This window comes from Cajanus cajan, chromosome 6 (assembly GCF_000230855.2).
Source record: "Cajanus cajan strain Asha chromosome 6, NIPB_CcT2T_4, whole genome shotgun sequence".
Taxonomy (NCBI): Eukaryota; Viridiplantae; Streptophyta; class Magnoliopsida; order Fabales; family Fabaceae; genus Cajanus; species Cajanus cajan.
The window spans coordinates 1,685,986-1,707,047 of NC_138522.1; the positions used below are offsets into that span (position 1 = coordinate 1,685,986).

Sequence of the window (21,062 nt, forward strand, 5' to 3'; positions counted from 1 at the left end):
TTCAACAGGTACAAACTTCCCAGGAACTTAGTGCCAAATTTCATATTGCTAATGGTTTGATATATTACGGTGATCGCCTTTTCATTCCAGCAATTTCTGAGTTGCGCCAATCTTTGATTGCGGAGTTCCATGCTTTTCCGACTGCGGGTCATTCGGGACTCAAACCCACGGTAGCGCGTTTAGCTGCATCATTTTACTGGCCTGGCCTGTACACAGACACAAAGTTGTTCATCAAACAATGCACAGTATGCCAACAAAATAAGTATATACCGCAACGAAAGCCAGGATTGCTACAACCGTTACCCATCCCGTTACAGGTTTGGGACGACCTCACCATGGATTTTATTACGCATTTGCCCCAATCACATGGCCACACTGTCATTTGGGTGATCTGTGATCGTTTGTCCAAATCTGTCCACTTCATCGGGCTTCCTACGCATTTTTCGGCTAAAGATTTGGCTCGCCGTTTTTCTGTTGAAGTTTGTTGCCTGCATGGGATTCCTAGATCTATCACCACAGATCGTGACCCGTTGTTTCTCAGCCATTTCTGGAAGGAGCTTTTCCACCTACAGGGAACAACATTGCGCTATAGCATAGCTTATCATCCAGAAACAGACGGGCAAACAGAGGTCGTAAATCGGTCTCTTGAAGCATACCTTCGATGTTTTGCCTCTGATTTTCCCAAGCGATGGTTCTTATTTCTTCATTTGGCTGAGTATTGGTATAATACATCTGTTCACTCTGCTATTGGCATGTCTCCTTTTGAAGCCTTGTACGGCCGAGCTCCGCCCCATTTTCCTCATCTCCATCCAGCTTCCTCGATAATACCTGAGATTCAGGCCTCATTGCAAGAACGACACCACATATTGACAACATTGAAAGAGAATCTTAAGCGAAGCCGTCAAAGTATGATAGATTAAGCGAACAAAAAACAGGGTGATATTACCTTTGATGTCGATGACTGGGTTTGGTTGCGTCTCCGGCCTTATCGACAAACTTCTGTACACCATCGTCCATCAGCCAAGCTCGCGAAGCGTTATTTTGGCCCGTTTCAGGTGCTCCGCCGCATTGGCAGTGTCGCCTATGAGCTTCAATTACCAAGTACATCCAAGATACACCCTGTGTTCATGTTTCTCTCATGCGCGCCTACCACGACCCCAAACCACCCTCACACATTTCCGCGCCGCCGTCCACCCTCAAAGAAGACAACCACGATGTTCAGGATGATACTACCAATATTAAACCCCCTGTATTCCAACCCTCACACCCTACTCCTTTAGTGCCTACTCATCAGGCCCCACACCACTTTAACTCCTCCACTTCACCTTCTGACTGCCCATGTGAAGAGCTTCTCGAGACTTCTCAAGTCTTTCCCACCGCACCGTCCAATATAACCATTGAGGAACAGCCATGTCCTTTTCAGCAACCCACGTGGTGTCCACCACTTTCTCCACCTGTTGAGACCAATCCAGCAACATCTGGCCCATTAAACCTTAAGGACAAGGTTTCACTGAATGCGGGAGGCTATGTTAGGCCCAAAAGAATTACATCAAATCCATATTGGATGAAAGATTTCTTTTAAGGCAGATGATTAACACACTTCCACTCTCGTATAAACACACCCCCTTTTTAAAAAAAAATTATATAAAATGTCTAAATTACCCTTAAAAAAAATTTTATTTCTAAACTTACACCTCCCTTCCCCGTACCCCCATTCCCCGCACCCTACACCCCCTTCATCGCACAACACTATTTTTTCTCATCACCGCCGCACAACACTATTTTTCCTCATCACCGCCGCACAACACTTCTCAAGTAAGTCACCTCCGTAACCTCCGCACCTCCGTAAACATAACCTCCGCACACCGCTCACTGTAACACTTCTCTCAGCTCTAAACCAGGCCGGACTCCTCCCTAGCTCCGCCAAGCGCCACCGTACGCTCTGAAATCTTCCGTCGTATCCGCCCTCTCCGCTTACGGCCTTCCGATCTGGTTTGTTCTATCTATCCTTTGCTCTGAACTGTGAAATTTTGGATTTAGTTCCCTTGATGCTAATTTTGGTTACGTCGATCCTCTTATGAGGAATTTCAGAGCATAATTCATTTAAGTCACTTTAAACAGAGGGCAGATTTTTGTACGCCTGTTTTCAATTCGCATTTCATTTCTCAATTTATAGATCTTTTGATTGGGGTCAATGACGAGTAAAGGGATCGTAATTTCAATTTATACTGGAACGGAGATGTTAGGCTCAGTTAAAGCAGTAACCTGCTTGTGAAAAATTGACTTACAGGTAGAATAGATAGTTCAGTGATACCTAGATCAAGATGCCAATAAGTCATACACAAAAACACCGCCAATTGCTACTACATAAAATAGGCTCAGTTTTGTTGTTATTTTGTTTTGAACAGTCATGATATCTAATCACTCATGACAGATTTTGTTATTGAAAACCATAATATTAATTTTATCCATGTATATACCTATGGAGCATCAATGCATCACATAATTTTTGTGATAGGCACCAGATCAGAACCATGCAAACTGAGATATGTATCAAGTCGTGTAAGCTGACATCAACTTGATATCAAATCACTGGGCTCTGATATGTGTATACAAAACTAGCAGAAATTAAAAAGAAAACACACTAGAAGCCACACATTCAAGGGGCCTGGTTCTCTCCCCACTGCTTATAATCACTTCTTTCATCCCTCCTCTCTTTCCCTCAATTCCTAGTTATCCCACACTGCTGTGTTGTTTACTCTCCCTCCATCATGAGACTCATCACACATAGGATTTACTTATTCACATTTCTTGCAAGTTGTCATCCTTACTTGTAGAATAGATCCCCTGCTGCTCATGTAACTTCTTCCTAACATACACCTTTGTTGGTGGTTACCTACCGATTTGTCTTTGAGTAGCACAAAAAAAAAACTCTTTTTAATTCATTGTGTTTTAGTTTCATATTGATCCCAAGTCGACAACCCAAAGCAAACTTTTCTTGATAAAAATACCTAAAATTCAAAATACTGAGCTTTCTCTCATTATTATTCCTGCTAGTTTCTAAAATACACAGTTGAAAAGCACCAAGTACATATGTATGTGAAAAAAAAATGCCTAAAATATAACATACTCGGCTTTCTGTCTTTATTACTTTTGCTAAGATACACAGTTAAAAAGCACCAAGTCTATATAAAATAAATAATATAATTTTAACTTTCAATATATTTCCAACATGTGAGTTGAATTGAAAAATTTAACGACCAGGCATTGAAATGAATGGAAATACACTACCATATAGAACCACATCATCAATTTATAGACAATTGAATGCAAATGACACCCCCACTCCCACCTTCACCAACACTCCCCTATGCCACATAATATGTTAAAAAAGACAAGTAATTGTAATTGCATAAAGCTAGAAGCACAAAAACAAAGACACTAAGAGCCTATTTGGATATAGTTTAGAAGGGCTTTTGAAAGCTTCTCTACTAAAAATAAACATCTAGTGATAGGGAAAGGGAAACATCTAGTGTTGACACACTTGCATTGCTCTTTATTGGAGAAAATAGAGAAGGGTGCAATTTTTGTGTCTACTATCCTTTAAGTTGAAGCCATATGCGTATTCCTGTTTGGTGAGTGTTTCTCTTTTACTAGTTGGATACTTCTCTTTGGATAGATTGATATGTAGCCTGATTATTGACTCTCCTGCTTAGGAAATCACAGAGTCTTTTTTACATATACACTAGTTCTCAAAAGTATAAAAAAATGTGGATCTATGGTGGTTAATTAACTGAATGTCAGATATCAGATAGTGATAAAACAATTTATCACCCTCCATGTATTTGCACTTGTAATTGGCTTATTGTCTTCCAATCTTGAATTTTCTTGTGTTTTTGCTTTAATTATTGTAGTGGTGACGTCATGTCTCCTGCTCCACCCAAAAGACACAAAACAGACTGGAAAATAAAAATGAAATTTGATCACAAGGACAAAGAATTTGTAAAAGCTTGTTGTATGCACTATGCTGAAAGTGCTCAAATGATGTAAGTATCCCCTTTTGGGTTTATGTTAGTGACCACTCACATTGATTTTGAGTTTTTTTACTATATTTTCAATTAACGTAATAATTAACCATCAGAAGATTGGAAACCGCAGTGCTTGTTTATGTATTCTGAAGTTTCTTTTCACAGGATAAGGCACAGGAGAGATTTATGAGGATAACACATGCATACAATACATTGCTAAATTCTAGTTCCCGCAAAAAAAGTATGATTCTGGAAACCAGGGTTATGATTTTTATTATTGCTGTTAAACATCCGCAATTTTTTTCTTTTTAATTTCTTTTACTTTTTAGATTCAACATGTTTATGTAGTACTCAAAGATAATGTTCTAATTATCTAAGTTTATAATGCAGTACCATGAAGTGCCTTGTGATAGTTTGGATGTTTAGATGCTTTTAATTATCTGTTAGAGGTATGTTTCCCTCCTTAACTTCCAAATTATAGTCCTGCTTCTAATTTAAGAAAATCATCAAATGCCAAGTTCTTTTGTGTGAATTACTTTAGAATTTTGTGAAAATCTTCTTTCATATAACATTTGATGCAATACCATCAAATGTTTATGACGTAATTTGAAATGAGTATCGTGTTAACTCGTGAATTTATGTATTGATATTTAATATTTATTTTGTATTTATGGATCCATTGTAGGTGCTGGTGCTGGTGCTGGTGCTTCATTGCTCTGCGCTTTTACCCCAGCAGCAAACAGAAGCCCCACAAAGAAGGCCATAAAGAAGAACAATGCTCTGCTCTTGCTAATGCGTGCCATTTTTCTCAGATGCAAGGACAAAGATGATTCTTAGATAGGTTGAGCTTAGAGAGATGGTGGAAGGGTGAGTGTATATTGCTTTGCTATCTTGTGTTGTTTAGAGTGAAACAATACTAGCCAATTTTTAGGCTCCACTTGATAAATGAATTAATATTTTAAGTTGATCAATAAACACATAAATTTGAGTTTAGACGGCAATGTCTATGTGCTTTGAATCATGTGATAGTTGGTGTAGACAGGTCATGCATGTTGTGGTCCCTTCATGCAGCGGCCTTCAAACGGCTATGCTTTATGTTTGGTGAAAAATAAAAATCAAACGCCTCACTTGCAGATATATAATGTTGAAATAAATGGTGCTTGTTACTTTGTTTTTCATTCTTTAACAGTCAAAACTGCTTCACTTGCAGTTTTGCTGATTCAAATTTGAAAAATAGAAATGTTATTTTCAGCACTAAAACTGATAGGAAACAGATACTGGTTGGGATTTTCTTTAACAAATGCTTATTTTAATAGCATTAGAATATTAAAAAAAATATAAAAAATTACCTGCAATTTTTCCTAGGAAATTTATTTGCGAATTTGAAATTTTGCAGAAAATTTACCTATAAAATTTTAATTTTGCAGAAAATTTACTTGGAAAATTTTAATTTTACAAGAAATTTACTTGCAAATTTTAATTTTCGTGGAAAATTTCTTGCAAAAATTTTGTGGATTTTAAAATTTGTAGAATATTTTTTGCAAAATTTTTAAGAATTTTTTTTTCACAAGAAAGTTTGCTGCCATTTTTTTTTGCAAGAAATTTTTCTATAGATTTTTTTTATTGTAAAATAAAGTGTATTTTTGACGATTTAAAAATAAAAAATATATTTTTTGTAATCTAAAATAGCCATCAAATGTATACAAGTAAAAATAATAGTATTTTTGTGGCGGTTTTAAAATCGTCAGAAACTTTGAATTGGACAGAATTAAAATGAATTTTGTGGCGGTGTAAAACCGCCACAAAATGACAAACAAGTCAAATAGAACTGCAATTTTGTGGCGGTTTCCGACCGTCAGAACATGTCAAATAAAAATGTATTTTGTGAGGGTTTCAAACCGCCACAAAGAGATTGAATTTTTTTGCGCTAGGAGCCAGCGTTTACAAAATGTCCACCCAACGGTTTTTTGGCGATAGTAGATCCGGCGGTTATTAATGACGCGGTAATGCAATTTGTGGCGGTTTTTAACCGCCAGAAACTGCCAAAATAACCGCCACAAATCACAAGTGGAAAGGGAGTGTGGGGTGTAGGGTGCGGGGAAGGAGGGTGTGGGGTGCGAGGAAGGGGGGTGCGGAGAACGGGAATACAGGAAAGGGAGGTGTAAGTTTAGGAATTTTATTTTTTTTAAGGGTAATTTAGACATTATATATATATTTTTTTAAAAAGGGGGTGTGTTTATACGAGAGTGGAGGTGTGTTTATCATCTGCCTTCTTTTAATTAATTCACTTTTCTATTATTTGCTTTAGTAGCTTTTCCTAAATGGGCTGTTGATGTTTTGGCCCAATTCTATTGCTTTTTAAGTGTATGGGTTGTCAGATTGAAGGCATGAATGAAGTTTTTTTCCCAATTTTATAATTTTTCGTAGCTTTGCCCTAGTTTTCCGAAAGCCATCCTATCATATTGACATATCTGCAACTGCAAACACAAGGAAATAACCTCAAAAATCAAAATATATTCCAAGGATATCGACTATTTGACTTCACACATAAAGGGAAGTTTTTATATGTTCATACTTATTATATCAAAGACTGTAAATGTATCAGAGACGTTAAAACATTTATATTTTAGAAATTATAAAGTATGAATCTATTTTATTGATGATTAATTTTTATTAAAAAATTTGGTTAATTATATTTAATAGAACCTTCTTTTATAATTACATATTTTTCATACTCAAAACTCAAATATAAAAACTTATATACTTAAGAGAATAATTTTAATATCATTTAGATCAACAATTTATTAATTGATAAAGTGGATAAATTATTATATAATCTATTATCCTTGTATTTTTGTAAAACTTACATGTATTCTTATGTAGTTTTTTTTTTTGTTTTTTATTTTTATTTTTTATATTGAGTATGACCATTATCTATATATTATTAGAGGTAGAATTCTTCTTGAAAATTTTCTCACTCTAACTCTTCGGCTTTTTAGAATTCAAATTTTTTTATTAATTATAAAACTAAATTATAGTCATTAGTAAATTTAATGATGCTAATTAAGGGTATCACATTTTAATGATTTTTAACGCTAATTATGTGTTTTCAAATATTTTTATTTGATTTTTATGGATTTTATGAGCCTTAGGTAATTTCTATTTCACTTTGTCTTCTCTTCCTTCACCTATTACTCATGCATATATGCATTTTCTTAATTTTATCTGTTTTATTTTTGTTTTATGTAGTATCATATTTTTGTTCAATTTTTTTTTATGTCCTCTTTAGATGATGAATTGATGGTGACGAGACATAAGTTTTTTAGTTATATAATTTTTTTATGTAGTTATTATTACATGATATATAAATAAATAATTTTTTTAGTGACGTTATTTTGATTATATGCATGCAGTGTAATAATTTTAAGGAAAAAATATTGTGTTGAGAACATATGAGAAAATTATGCACTTAATATTCATCATTTAAGGAGTAAATATTGTATTAAGAACTTATGGATAAGTTATCTGTTTTATTATAAGTAAGGTAAGATATATTTAATAAAATAAAAAATATATTAAGAACATATCTGAAAGTGAGCTAGAATCTACATGAGTTAAAAAAATTATATATTTTAAAATAAAAATTAAATATTTATTAAACATAAAATAAAATATAAAATATTCAAATATTAATAATATTTTTATTTTTATTGTTTATACTTAATAATAATTACATAATATTTATTAATTTTTATGAATAATTTTTCAAATAAATTCAATCTCTTAAGTTTTTAATATATATAATTATTAATTAATTACTATTTTAAATTATTAGTCAGTGAATACTAATTGTAAAGATATTATATAATTCAATACCAAAAAGAAAGATATTATATAATTATTTGTAAATATATTATATAATTTTTCATAATTAATAATACTAAAAAATTAATTGTAATTAATTATTGCAATTGTAATTTTATAAAAAAATTGATTTTTCAATAAGTAATTAATTGAAAAATACAAATTCAAAAAATATAATTTTTGTGAGAAGAAAAATAAAAAACAGAAAAAGAAAAAGAAAAAAAAATTAAGGCGATTGAAATTATCACACGTCTTAGTCGTGTACACTTATTCCAATGAATAAATAAAACATTTTAGTACTAATGTCTATCTTGTCTAGTATTTGTTGTAAAACATTCAATTTCTTTAATTAAATACAAATTCTCTTTTGCATTTTCTCTTTGATTTAACAATAACAAATTTTCTTTTCTTCATTTTTTTCTACAAAGTTAACTATTTTACATTAAAAAATAATTATATAATTCATGTTTAACACATTGAATTACAAAAAATAATAAAGTTACTTTTATATCATTTTGTATACAATTTCTATCAATTTTTCATTCTTCATTTGTCAATCACATGCAATATTAAAAGAAAAATTTAAAACTCAATTTTATAATGAAAGAATGATGTTTCCCAATTTTACAATTACCTTTCTCATATAAAAGAAGTTATTATCCCAAATTATATTTGAGAGCTTAATGAGAAAAAATATATCATGTAATAATTAATTGACGTTTGATTTAATTAATCTTGCATTAATTTATATATATATATATATATATATATATATATATATATTTCTTTCACACATAATTAATTTATATTTAAATTATTTTTTCTCCAATATTTATATTATCTTTTTTTTTTTCAACTCCTACATACACAAAATAAGTATTTATAATTTAAGAATATATTAATGATATGTCTTTAAAACTTTGAAACGTAAATTATAATAAATAGACGTTGCTAATTCAAGAGCATATAAGATAAATTAAAATAAACGTTGTGATTAAAAAAATATGAAAATGATTAAATTATTCTATTATAACATGTTTATATTTAATGAAGTTTAAATGAATTAACTATTGAACATAAATATTTATAATTTTTAGCATTAAAATTAATTTATTATTAGTGAGAGTGTAAATATTAATAATATTATTTTGTAATATAATTTTATGATTAATAGATTTTTCATTAATTATATTTAAGTTTTATATTTGAATTTTAATTAATAATTTATTTAATATATTAAATTATATTATTATTTTTAAATATAATGATTATGATGAATATTTATTAAAAAATTAAAAATATATGTATAATTTAGTTTATATATCATATATAATATAGACAAGATGAACATAATTATTTTTAAAATTTAAATATATCCTTCCAACATTATATTGACCAGTATATTAATAAATATATATTTTTCAAATTATGTCTATTGAACATTCCTAACCAATTAAACCTTTTAGATATAATAATAATTGTGAACGAAATGATAAGAGTCATATTACAGATTGTTGTAAATGTTACAAATATTACATATTCCTCTTGAGATTATTATTAATATTTATTTTTTTAATTAGTTTACGTTAAATATCAAAATAATATTTTCATTATTATAAAATTAAGTGTCAAAAAATAAGGTATAAAACTGATATTATATATTATGGTGTAAAAATTAACACATATTAACAGAGTATGTATATAAACTAATTTTATGTGATCTCATAATAGAATTTTCAATATCAAAGATTTAGTGTAAAAAATTATATTATTATTAACATATATATATATATATATATATTAATTATAATAAAGTCAAAAAAAATATTAAATTTATTATTGTATACATTAATTTATAATTATTATATAATTAACTTTTCTATTTTTATAAAATAAAGATAATAATTTTAAAATATAAATATAGAATACTTTAAAACATGAAACTATCAAAAGTAATTTACTTCTAATGTATTTATTGTTATATAAAAATATGTATTAAATCAAATACAGTGGATCGAACTAGTTATTATTATATACAGTAAAGTTTTAACAATCCCAGATAATCTATACATTATAAATAATCAAATTTTATAGTTTTTAAATTAAAAATTTAATTATATATTGTGTGGAGATTAATTAAAAATAAAACTATAAACACGTAATAATTTTTTAAACTAATAATAATTTCTCGTACACAGTGTCTGTTTCGTCGTCTTTCATCTATGATCCAAATTTCATTTTCACGTTAAATCCACTAAAAACAAGATAAAAACTATTCTGAATAACTTCATCTTGACTCAGGTCTAGTGGGACGACGGAAAGTCTTTAAAATGTCTTTCAGAAATATCAAATAAGTATTCAAAATGGTACGCAACAATTATGCTAGTTTTAAGTTATTAATATGAAAAGAAATTATAAATAACGGTGCTATACCGTATGGGACCGAGGCCGACCCGACCGACCCGACCGAATACCAGAACTCAACACAGACCGAAACCAATACCCGAACACACCGAACACTCGCCAAACAGAAGGGGTCGGTTTGCTCGGCCGATCCCCAGAACTCCACCAGTATGATTACGAAGGGATTAATTTAAGGAATAAGCCGGATTAACCCCCTAATTTTTCGGGGCCCAGCTCCTAATCATGGCCCAATAAGAAACACTATAAATAGACCACCTTCGAGGTATGTAAAAAACTTTCAACTACTGCATTTATTACGCCGAACACTTACTTGAGCATTGGAGTGTCTTTGCAGGCACACCCTCCCTCACATCGGACTACCCGGATAGGAACGAGAAGACCGAGACCCAGGATTAGACCCCCTACAACAAGGATAAGTGAAGTGTATATCCTAACACAGGAACACGCAAAGGACAATCAACAACGACTCAACCGATACCTAACCCCGAGAACAATCCCGCCATGAATAACCAGGAACGTTTTCCATACGGAATGCCTCAGACTCAATCGGATCCTGTGATACAAGAGGTCCAGCCGAACGTTAATCAAGCTCAGCCCGACCTCCAAGATGACTTGCGCGCATTGCGCGAAGAAATGGCGCCTATATGAAGACAAAGAGAAGTCGATGCCAAGGAGCTGGCGGAGTTGCGTCGACAAAATGTCGAGCTCCGAAATCAGAACCAGACCTATGTGCCGACCACTCCTACACTCATTAAGGAGTCAGCCTATCACGCTCCGACCGATCAGATCACCCGAACACCCGCCACCTCTCTGATAGGCAACAAGGCCGACTCCAACACGCATTCACTAAGTCATCCCTTCTCCCGAAGGATAATGGAAGTTACCTTATTAGACCACTGGAAAAGCTTGCCGATCGAGAAGTATGATGGGTCCACCGACCCCGAGGAGCACTTGAATGTTTTCCTAACACAAGCAACCCTCTCTACTTAAGACGACTCGGCCTTGTGCCGAATATTCCCCACGTCACTGAAAGGAAGGGCCTTGAGTTGGTTCACGAGGTTGCCGAGCTCCTCTATCGACTCGTTCAACAAGTTGTCATCCCAATTCGCCCTCCAGTTCGCGACGAGTAAACCATACAAGACGACCTCGTTAGCCTTAGCGGGGGTTCGTCAAGAGAAGAAAGAAAGTTTGAGAAGTTTCATGGACCGATTCAACAAAGTCGCCATGGAGATCGGTGACCTTAACCCGGCCGTGGTGATGGACCGGCTGAGCACTGCCCTCAGGCCGGGGCCATTTGTGAATAGCTTGTGCAAAAAGCCTCCTGTTGATATGATTGATCTCCGACGCCGAGCTGAAAAATATATGCAAATGGAGGAGCTGGCGGAGACCCGAAATCAAGCCAGGGCCGAGGAGGGCCATAGCCGAAAAGAATCTGGCCGAGAGCCAATGAGAAAGCCTAATGCCGACCCCTCGAGCACTCGTCTCCCAAGGGGCCCACGTTATACAACGTATACTCCCCTCAATGCGAGTAGAGCCAAAGTAATGGAACAGGCCCTTGCATCAGAGATCCTCGTGATGCCAAAAAGGGCGAACACGCCCTCTAGAGCCGACAAGGCCAAGACGTGCCGATTCCACCGAAACAGGGGGCACTCAACAGAAGAATGTTCAGCACTAAAAGACAAGCTTGAGGACCTTATCAAACAGGGTCACCTCGCGAGCTTCGTCACCTCTCAAAACCACCAGTCAAAGGGAGGTGACTACCACTCTCGGGAAGCTCCACTGCCGAGGGATCGGCACCGCCGATCCCGGCCGGCCGAAAGGAGAGACCACTCGCGGCACTCCCGAGAAGGCAATGACCGACCAAGGAAGGTAATAAACACCATAGCCGGAGGCTTCGCCGGGGGAGGTTCCACATCTTTCGCGCGAAAGAGACACCTCCACGCCGTACGATCAGTGAACAGTGTAAACCAGCCGAAAATGCCGAGAATGCCTTCTATAACTTTCTTCGACCGAGACTTCCGTGGCGTCGACCCCATCCTAGACGACCCCATGGTGATTTCAGTCGAAATGCACAACTGCATTGTGAAGAAAACATTGGTCGATCAAGGGAGCTCGGCCGACATCTTGTACTGGAATACGTTTGTGCAGCTCGGGATCCCGGAGGAGAGCCTAGAACCATACCACGAACCACTGGTAGGCTTATCAGGCGAAAGAGTGATGACGAGGGGATGTATTGACCTATACACCCGTTTCGGCTTCGATCAAAAGTATTCCAAAGAGATTAAAATCCGTTACATTGTGGTGCACGCAAACACATCGTACAACATCCTTCTAGGCCGACCCTCGATCAATGCACTAGGAGCCATCGTCTCGACCCCCCACCTGTGCATGAAGTTCCCTTCGAGAGATGGACAAGTGATAACCATGCATGCCGACCAGAAAACGGCAAGAGAGTGCTATCTCTCCAGCCTTAAAGTGCAACCACTGGCCGACCCCCCGAAGACGAAAGGTGTGAATGTAGTAAGGCAGCAGACGACTGAAGACATTGACCTCGATCCTCGGTTAGGTGAAGAAGAACGAATCGAGCCCGCCGAGGACCTCATGCCTTTTCAACTCGGCAGAACACCCGAGCAAGTAACAAACATGGGATCCCAGCTGAGCGAGATCGACTCAAACCGAGTCAAGCGTGTAGTCAGGGACAACCGAGACCTCTTCGCGTGGACGACATCAGACATGCCAGGAATAGATCCCAAATTCCTGTGCCACCGACTGGCCGTATGCCAAGACGCACGACCGGTCGCACAAAAGAAAAGAAAAATGGGGGACGAGAAGCGAAAGGCCGCAAATACTGAGATAAAAAAATTACTACAGGCTAAATTCATAAGGGAGGTTACGTACACGACTTGGCTAGCTAACGTGGTTCTGGTCAAAAAAGCAAACGAAAAGTGGAGAATGTGTACCGACTACACCGACCTCAACAAAGCTTGCCCCAAGGAAGCCTATCCATTACCCTGCATTGACCGACTTGTTGACGGGGCATCCGGACACTCCATCTTCAGTTTCCTCGACACCTATTCCGGCTACAACCAGATAAGGATGCACCTGGCTGACGAAGAGAAGACGACATTCATCACCGACAACGCCAACTTTTGTTACCGAGTCATGCCGTTCGGACTGAAGAATGTTGGGGCGACCTACCAGAGGTTAATGGACAAAGTGTTTCAAGGTTAAATCGGCTGAAACATTGAGATTTATGTGGACGATATGGTGGTCAAGTCCGATTCCCTGGCCGCTCACGTAGCTGACCTAGCCGAAATCTTCCGTGAACTACGCAAGCACAATATGAGACTCAACCCCGAGAAGTGCACCTTCGGGGTCAAGGGGGGCAAGTTCCAAGGTTTTATGCTTTCAGAAAGGGGGATAGAGGCAAACCGAGACAAGTGTCATGCCGTGTTGAACATGCGAAGCCCGAACAACCTCAAGGAACTACAGCGACTGTCAGGAAGATTGGTCGCGCTGTCCCGATTCCTCCCCCGTTTGGCCGACAAGATTAGTCCGATGACGAAGCTCTTACGCAAGGCTTCGGTATTCTCGTGGAACGAACCATGCGAGGAAGCCTTCACAACACTGAAAACGACCTTAGCGACGCCGCCGATCCTCACGAGACCAGATCCTCTGAGCCCACTACTCGTATATTTGACCGTTTCCGAAGAGGCGATCAGCTCGGTTATAGTGCAAGAAAAAGAAGGCACCCAGGCTCCAGTATATTTCGTTAGCCGACTCCTACAAGATTCCGAAACTCGATACTAGTTGATCGAAAAGGTGGCGCTTGGCTTAATACACACTTCCCGACGCCTACGGCATTATTTCCAGAGCCACCGAGTAGTCGTCCACACCAACTGTCCGATCTCAAAAGTCTTAGGCAAGCCTGAACTCGCCGGAAGAATGATGGCCTGGTCAATGGAGCTCTCGCAATTCGACATCACCTTCAAACCGAGAGGACCGATCAAGGCTCAGTGCCTGGCCAATTTCGTAAACGAGCTCCACCCCCACGGTCAATTCGAAGAGCACTGTTGGACCCTCCACGTGGACGGTTCCTCAAATTGTCGAGGAAGCGGAGCAGGAGTAATCCTGGAGGGACCCAAAGGGATAGTCTTAGAACAATCACTTTGCTTTCAGTTCAGGGTTTCGAACAACCAAGCCGAGTATGAAGCCCTATTGGCCGGACTTAGACTAGCCGAAGACATGGGTGCGTCGAGAATCAAATGCCTGACCGATTCCAAAGTTGTGGCCGAGCAGGTGGGCGGTAGCTTCCAAGTAAAAGACCACAACATGATGAAGTACTACCATGCTTACCAAAAGTTGAAGGCAAACTTTCAAGAAGTGTTGGTCGAGCATATCCCGCGCGAGGACAACACCAGAGCCGATCAATTGGCCAGATTAGCCGCAACCAAGAAGCCAGGCCAACTAAGAACCATCATTCAACAAGAACTCGTCCACCCCAGTGTTGAGGAAGAAATCGTGGCAAACGTTGTTGCCGAGACACCCGACCAAAGTGACTCCCCGGATTGGCGAGAGGAAATCAAGGCATTCATCACCAATGGTGTCACCCCAACCCACCCAATCGAGGCAAAACGGTTGAGAACACAGGCTAGCAGATACGTCGTCATCGCCAACCTGCTATACAGGCGTGGTTTCTCCACTTCGCTACTCAAGTGCCTAGACCCCACCGAGGCCGATTACGTGATACGGGAAGTTCACGAGGGAATTTGTGGAATGCACTCCGGAGCCAGAACGACCGTCTCTAAACTACTACGAGCCGGGTACTATTGGCCGACCATGAACACCGACTACGAAACATTTGTAAAGAAGTGTCAACCATGTCAGAAACACGGCAACCTGATCCACCAACCGGCCGAGCAGCTGCATTGTATTCCTCCTGCATGCCCATTCGCCACTTGGGGGGCCGACATACTAGGTCCTTTCCCGATTTCTAAGGGGCAATGCAAGTTTCTCATTGTTTCCGTAGACCTCTTCACCAAATGGATTGAAGTCGAGACCTTGGCATGTATCTCGGCCCATCAAGTCCAAAAGTTCTTATGGAGGAATATCATCACTCGGTTCGGCATCGCACATACCCTGGTGACCGACAACGGCCTTCAGTTCACCGACCGAAAACTCAACGAGTTCCTAGCTGGCCTAGGAATCCAACACAAGGTCACATCTGTCAAGCACCCGCAAACGAACGGTCAGGCCGAGTCCGCAAACAAGGTCATTTTGACAGAATTGAAGAAGCGGCTGGGAGAAGCAAAGGGAGCATGGGCCGAACAGTTGCCCGAGGTACTTTGGGCCTACCGATGCACCCCTCAGTCAACCACACAAGAGACCCCCTTCCGGTTAGTCTATGGGTCCGACGTGATGATTCCGGTCGAAATCAGGGAGCCTTCATTTCGTCGAGCCCATTTCGAGGAGTCGAATAATGAAGCCGAACTCCGAATAAACCTGGACATCGTAGAAAATACTCGAGACTGAGCACAAATCGTGGCCGAGGCCACGAAACAACGCTACAAGAGAAGGTTTGATAGCAAGGTGAAGCCTAGAGAATTCAGAGAGGGAGATCTTGTTTGGAGAGCCACGGGCGAGGCAAGAAAAGATCCGAGACAAGGAAAGCTTGCTCTAAATTGGGACGGACCCTTCCGAATATGACACAACCTAAAAAACGGAGCATACAAGCTAGATTACTTATCGGGAGAACGAATTCTAAGAACCTGGAACTCCTCGCATTTAAAAGTGTATTACAGTTGATGTATCAGTGCACTCTTTTCCTTGACCGACTCTTTTTTCCCTAAGGAGGGTTTTGGGTCGGCAAGGTTTTTAACGAGACACTTCACTAATAAAAACTTCAAATTTCATCATGTTTCCTATTTTTTATTGTTGTTTAGGTCACATAGGCCGAGCACTACGCACTCTCGCACACTTGAACCAAGCAATCCTTGGCCGACCGCTCCAAAGTACGCTCGAGCCCTACAGGTTTCCCTCTCGAGTAACCTCCTCGGCTAAGGATGCACCTAGGCCGAGCATTACGCATAACGCGTACTTAAACCGAGCAATACTCGAGCGGCCACAAAATGCGCACTCGCACTTTAGGTTTCCCTCCCGAGTAACCTCCTCGGCTAAGGATGCACCTAGGCTGAGCACTAAACACACGACGAGGCCGAGCTATCCTCGACCGACCACTAAAAGGTGCACCCGTGCCCTACAGGTTTCCCTCCCGAGTAACCTCTTCGACTAAGGATGCACCTAGGTCGAGCATTACACATAACGCGTACTTAACCGAGCAATACTCGGCCGACCATGAAATGCGCACTCGCACCTTAGGTTTCCCTCCCGAGTAACCTCCTCGGCTAAGGATGCACCCAGGCCGAGCACTAAACACAAGCGACGAGGTCGAGTTATCCTCGGCTGACCACTAAAAATGTACTCGCGCCCTACAAGTTTCACCCGAGCATTACGCACCAACCATTCATTCGCAAAATTACCCTTAAATCGAGCACTCTCGTATGCTCATGGCCTAACATTGAGAGACCGACCACTCAAAGGTGCACGCGAGCTCGACAGTAACACGCATCACGTACACTGAAACCGAGCAACCCTTGACCGGACCCTCAAAAATACACCCGAGCACTCTCATTTCGGTCACCCTTGCGTAATTCGACACGCTGTTAAAATGTGTAATCTAGGCCCGAGCACGATTAACCCGAAAGATTACAATCCGAGCACTCTAGGTTTATTTTAACGTTCAAATCGCGAAATCATCCCACTCGGCAAAATACGAAGTCGGTTCGTTTTAGTAATCGATGTTGATATACATGCAATTAAAAAAGCAATATTTCATTAATCATGGCCGAGCAAAACGGCTAATTACAAATAATTGTCTTCCCACCGTCACCAATGGCCAAATTAACAAAAGACACTTACGGCCCGGTTACAAGAGACAAAAAAATCCTAAACTATCGACAAGTCGATCCCCTAATTAGCCCCCGAGCCTCCAGGATTACCCCCATCGTCGTCGCCGACCACATCAATGATCGGATCTTCCTCTTCGGCCGATTGCACAGGAACTTGGGTAGAAATGCCCTGACGAGGGGCCTCGGCATTGGGCTGGGCCCCTTGAGGGAACTCAACGTAGCTTATAAACTTACCACCCAAAATGTCTCGGCTAACATCGAATTGAAAGTCAGTCGGGACCTCGCAGAAGTGGTAAGCTTGCCTGACCGCATGTTGGAAGCCGGCGTCATGTTGGGAAAGGATCTGCTTGGTTGCCTCGGCCTCAAACTTGGCAGCAGCCTCCTTCAACCGAGCGACCTCGTTCGTCGATGCGGCGACATCGACTTTCATTTTTTGCACAGCCAACTTCAAGTCGTCGGCCTCCCTTCTGTAGGCGTCGGCAGCCCTCTTCATTTCTTCAGCCGACTCAGTTAACTTGGCGTTCGTAGCCAACGCCTCCTTCACTGTGGACTCGGCCTCCCTGAGTCGGCCATAGGTCCTCTCTTCGGAAACGACATGCCTGTTCATCACGTGTTTGGCAACGAGGGAGGTCCGAGTATCAAGCTCACAGAAAAGCTTATACGCGGCCTCGGCAGACATGCCCTCTAAATATTGCAACCCGCCTCCAGTTGCAAGGTCCAGGCCGACTAGGTTCTCAGTTTGTACATTAAGAGCGAGGAAGTTCGATTCGACGACGACGGCAGGAATGGCAAAAGGACCGCAGCCCGATTGCTCCAGGGATAGTTGTTTCGGGCGTTTGCTAGAAGAGCTCGGACGCTCCGGCTCTATATTGTGCTCGGCAGCCCTCACCCGAGAAGTGCTACCCTTCTTCCTGGCATCGGCCAGGGGAATGATCACGTTGGTCGGCTTCTCCCGTGGATTCTTCAAAGCCGACCTCGCCGGCGGGACCTTCCCGCTAGCCTTCGCCTCCTTCGCCCTCTGAGCAAGAATAGCAGTAACATCCAGCTTGCCTCCGGCCATTAAACCTACAACAAAATAAACCTTAACATCAATTCAAACCACTGAAAAATCGCCGAAGCCTAAAACAGATACCTAGCAAGGCCATCTCGAAGTGAGACGTCTCAAAAATGTCCAAAAGGCCTCGGTCAGGCAGGCCTTTCGGAAACTTGTCAAGGAGCTCCACGATTTCTTTGTCCTCGGCAGGGAGTTTGGATTCGGGTATGGCCTCGAAGCGTGTCGGGCGCCTCGTCCAATAAAAGGGAAACAGAGGAGACCCGTCTCGGTCATAAAAGCAATTTTTCAAGTCCTACCCCAAACGGACCTTGAAGAAGCCATCCTTAAACCCCTTGTAAGAGGAGGTGAAAGCCTGGAGGAATCCTCGCTTCGACACTCGAGCCAGTGACACCCATTTCACCGGCTTGCTCGGGCGACAGATATAATAATAAAGGAAAGCCAATGGTCGGGGAATAAGACCCAAGCATAGACACAGGTTTCTGAAACGCCTGCATAGCGGCCCAGGCGTTCGGATGCAATTGGGTCGGGGCCACATTGAGTATTCGGAGCACTCCCATCTGAAAATCGTCAAAGGGCAACTATATGCCGAGATCATCGAACCAACACATATAAGCGTAAAAATAGTCGTCCTCATCGGGACCCGGCTCCAAAAACACGAAGTCAGTGTCCGGCCCATCATCCACGCACGCCTCGACGAGTAACGAAAATTCATCATCCCCGCTCCCAAAGCACTTGTCTAAAGACACGAATGTGTCTAACAGCCCTTGGTCGGATAACTTGGAGAAGTAAATGCCGACCTCTCCGTCTACCCATTCATACCCGGCATTTCCACCGTGCCGTAGTCAATCTTTGGTTTCGACCGACCACTCGGGCCGACCACACCCTTGCCTCGTGCATCGTCAAGCACCTCCAACTCGTCCCCGCTTATTTCGGCATGAATGGCTGCAGCACATGGGTCCGGCTGACCGACCCGACCTAAGCCTCTATCGTCTTCCTCGGTCGCTCGGGCCAAAGCCACGGCCAAGGTTACGGGAGGCGATACCTCGACCACGTCATCCCCACTGTCTTCCTGTTCCGGATGGTCGGAAGGGAACACCACTTCACATTGTAACAATGGCAGCCTCGATATCTCACTCGAATCCGATCCCTCCCCATCTGACGCAGCGCCCGACACCTCCGACGACGTCCAACTCCTTGCCGAAGAGTAACCCTTGTCCATTTATTACCACAAATTAAAAAATACAAAATTGTACCTTGATCGGTGAGCTCGGCTAAACTCTTTAACTCAGAGATCTCAGAGAATTTACAGCAAGTAAATGCTCCAAACCCCCTAGGGCCAACGTGGCACACCACACCCATAGAGTTCTCGGCACTGGCTCTCAATGTTTGAGGTCTCGGCATAGACCTCCTCCAATTGAGGTCTCGGTATAGACCTCCTCCAGTCGTGCTCGCGGCTCCTCCAATTGAGGTCTCGGTATAGACCTCCTCCGATTGAGGTCTCGGCATAGACCTCCTCCAATTGAGGTCTCGGTATAGACCTCCTCCGATTGAGGTCTCGACATAGACCTCCTCCAATTGAGGTCTCGGCATAGACCTCCTCCAGTTGAGGTCTCGGAAAATACCTCCCCAAGTCACTCTCGGTTCTCCAATTGAGGTCTCGGGAAAAGCTTCATTAAGCGAAGACCTTGGCACACCCAGCCACAAACGAGCACCACCAGCGGTCGAGACCGATCCTTACTCCCTCACGAAAAACCACGACGCTTTATATTTGTAAACGTCCTCGTCTTCTGAATCCTCGACACTGCGGGGGTTGTATACCGTATGGGACCGAGGCCGAGCCGACCGACCCGACCGAATACCAGAACCCAACAGAGACCGAAACCAATACCCGAACACACCGAACACTCGCCAAACAGAAGGGGTCGGTTTGCTCGGCCGATCCCCGGGACTCCACCAGTATGATTACGAAGGGATTAATTTAAGAAATAAGCCGGATTAACCCCCTAATTTTCCGGGGCCCAGCTCCTAATCACGGCCCAATAAGAAACACTATAAATAGACCACCTTCGAGGTATGTAAAAAACTTTCAACTACCGCATTTATTACGCTGAGCACTTACTTGAGCGTTGGAGTGTCTTTGCAGGCACACCCCCCTCCTCACATCAGACTACCCGGATAGGAACGAGAAGACCGAGACCCAGGATTAGACCCGCTACAACAAGGATAAGTGAAGTGTGTATCCTAACACAGGAACAGGTACATTTTAAAAATTATTAATACCAGATAATAGATATACTAAAATTAAAGGTTAGAACAGCTTTTTTATGAGATATAATAACTTATTTTTTAAACTAGAGTGAATTATACTCTTATCCATACAAATATTACATTACTCTCGCCTCTTATGATAAAAATTATCGTTTTCTCAACAGGTTTTAATGTATAACATTTTACTCATTTTATAAAGTTTTCGTTAAATTTCTGCTATCATTAAAATACCCTTTAACGTTTTCTTAGAGATTTAAATGTTACACCATCCTTGTTTTTTATAAAAAAAAATTTCCTTAAAAAATCTAAACATGCTACACTTTAATAATATATTTCTTAATTTACATATTTAATTATTATTTTAAAAATTATTATAAATTTTACTAAAATTAACTATATATCTTTAAAAAAATATATTAATTTACCAAATATTTTTAAATTTACATATTAAAATAA

The 21,062-nt window shown here is 40.2% G+C and overlaps 1 long non-coding RNA gene across 1 annotated transcript; it reads left to right on the forward strand.

The window, feature by feature from the left end:
- Positions 1–1,745: 1,745 nt before the first annotated feature.
- LOC145958821 (uncharacterized) lies at positions 1,746–5,239 on the forward strand. The gene is made up of 3 exons (XR_014434374.1): positions 1,746–1,992; positions 3,915–4,046; positions 4,194–5,239. It is a non-coding gene; the product is annotated as an uncharacterized LOC145958821 (long non-coding RNA).
- Positions 5,240–21,062: the final 15,823 nt, after the last annotated feature.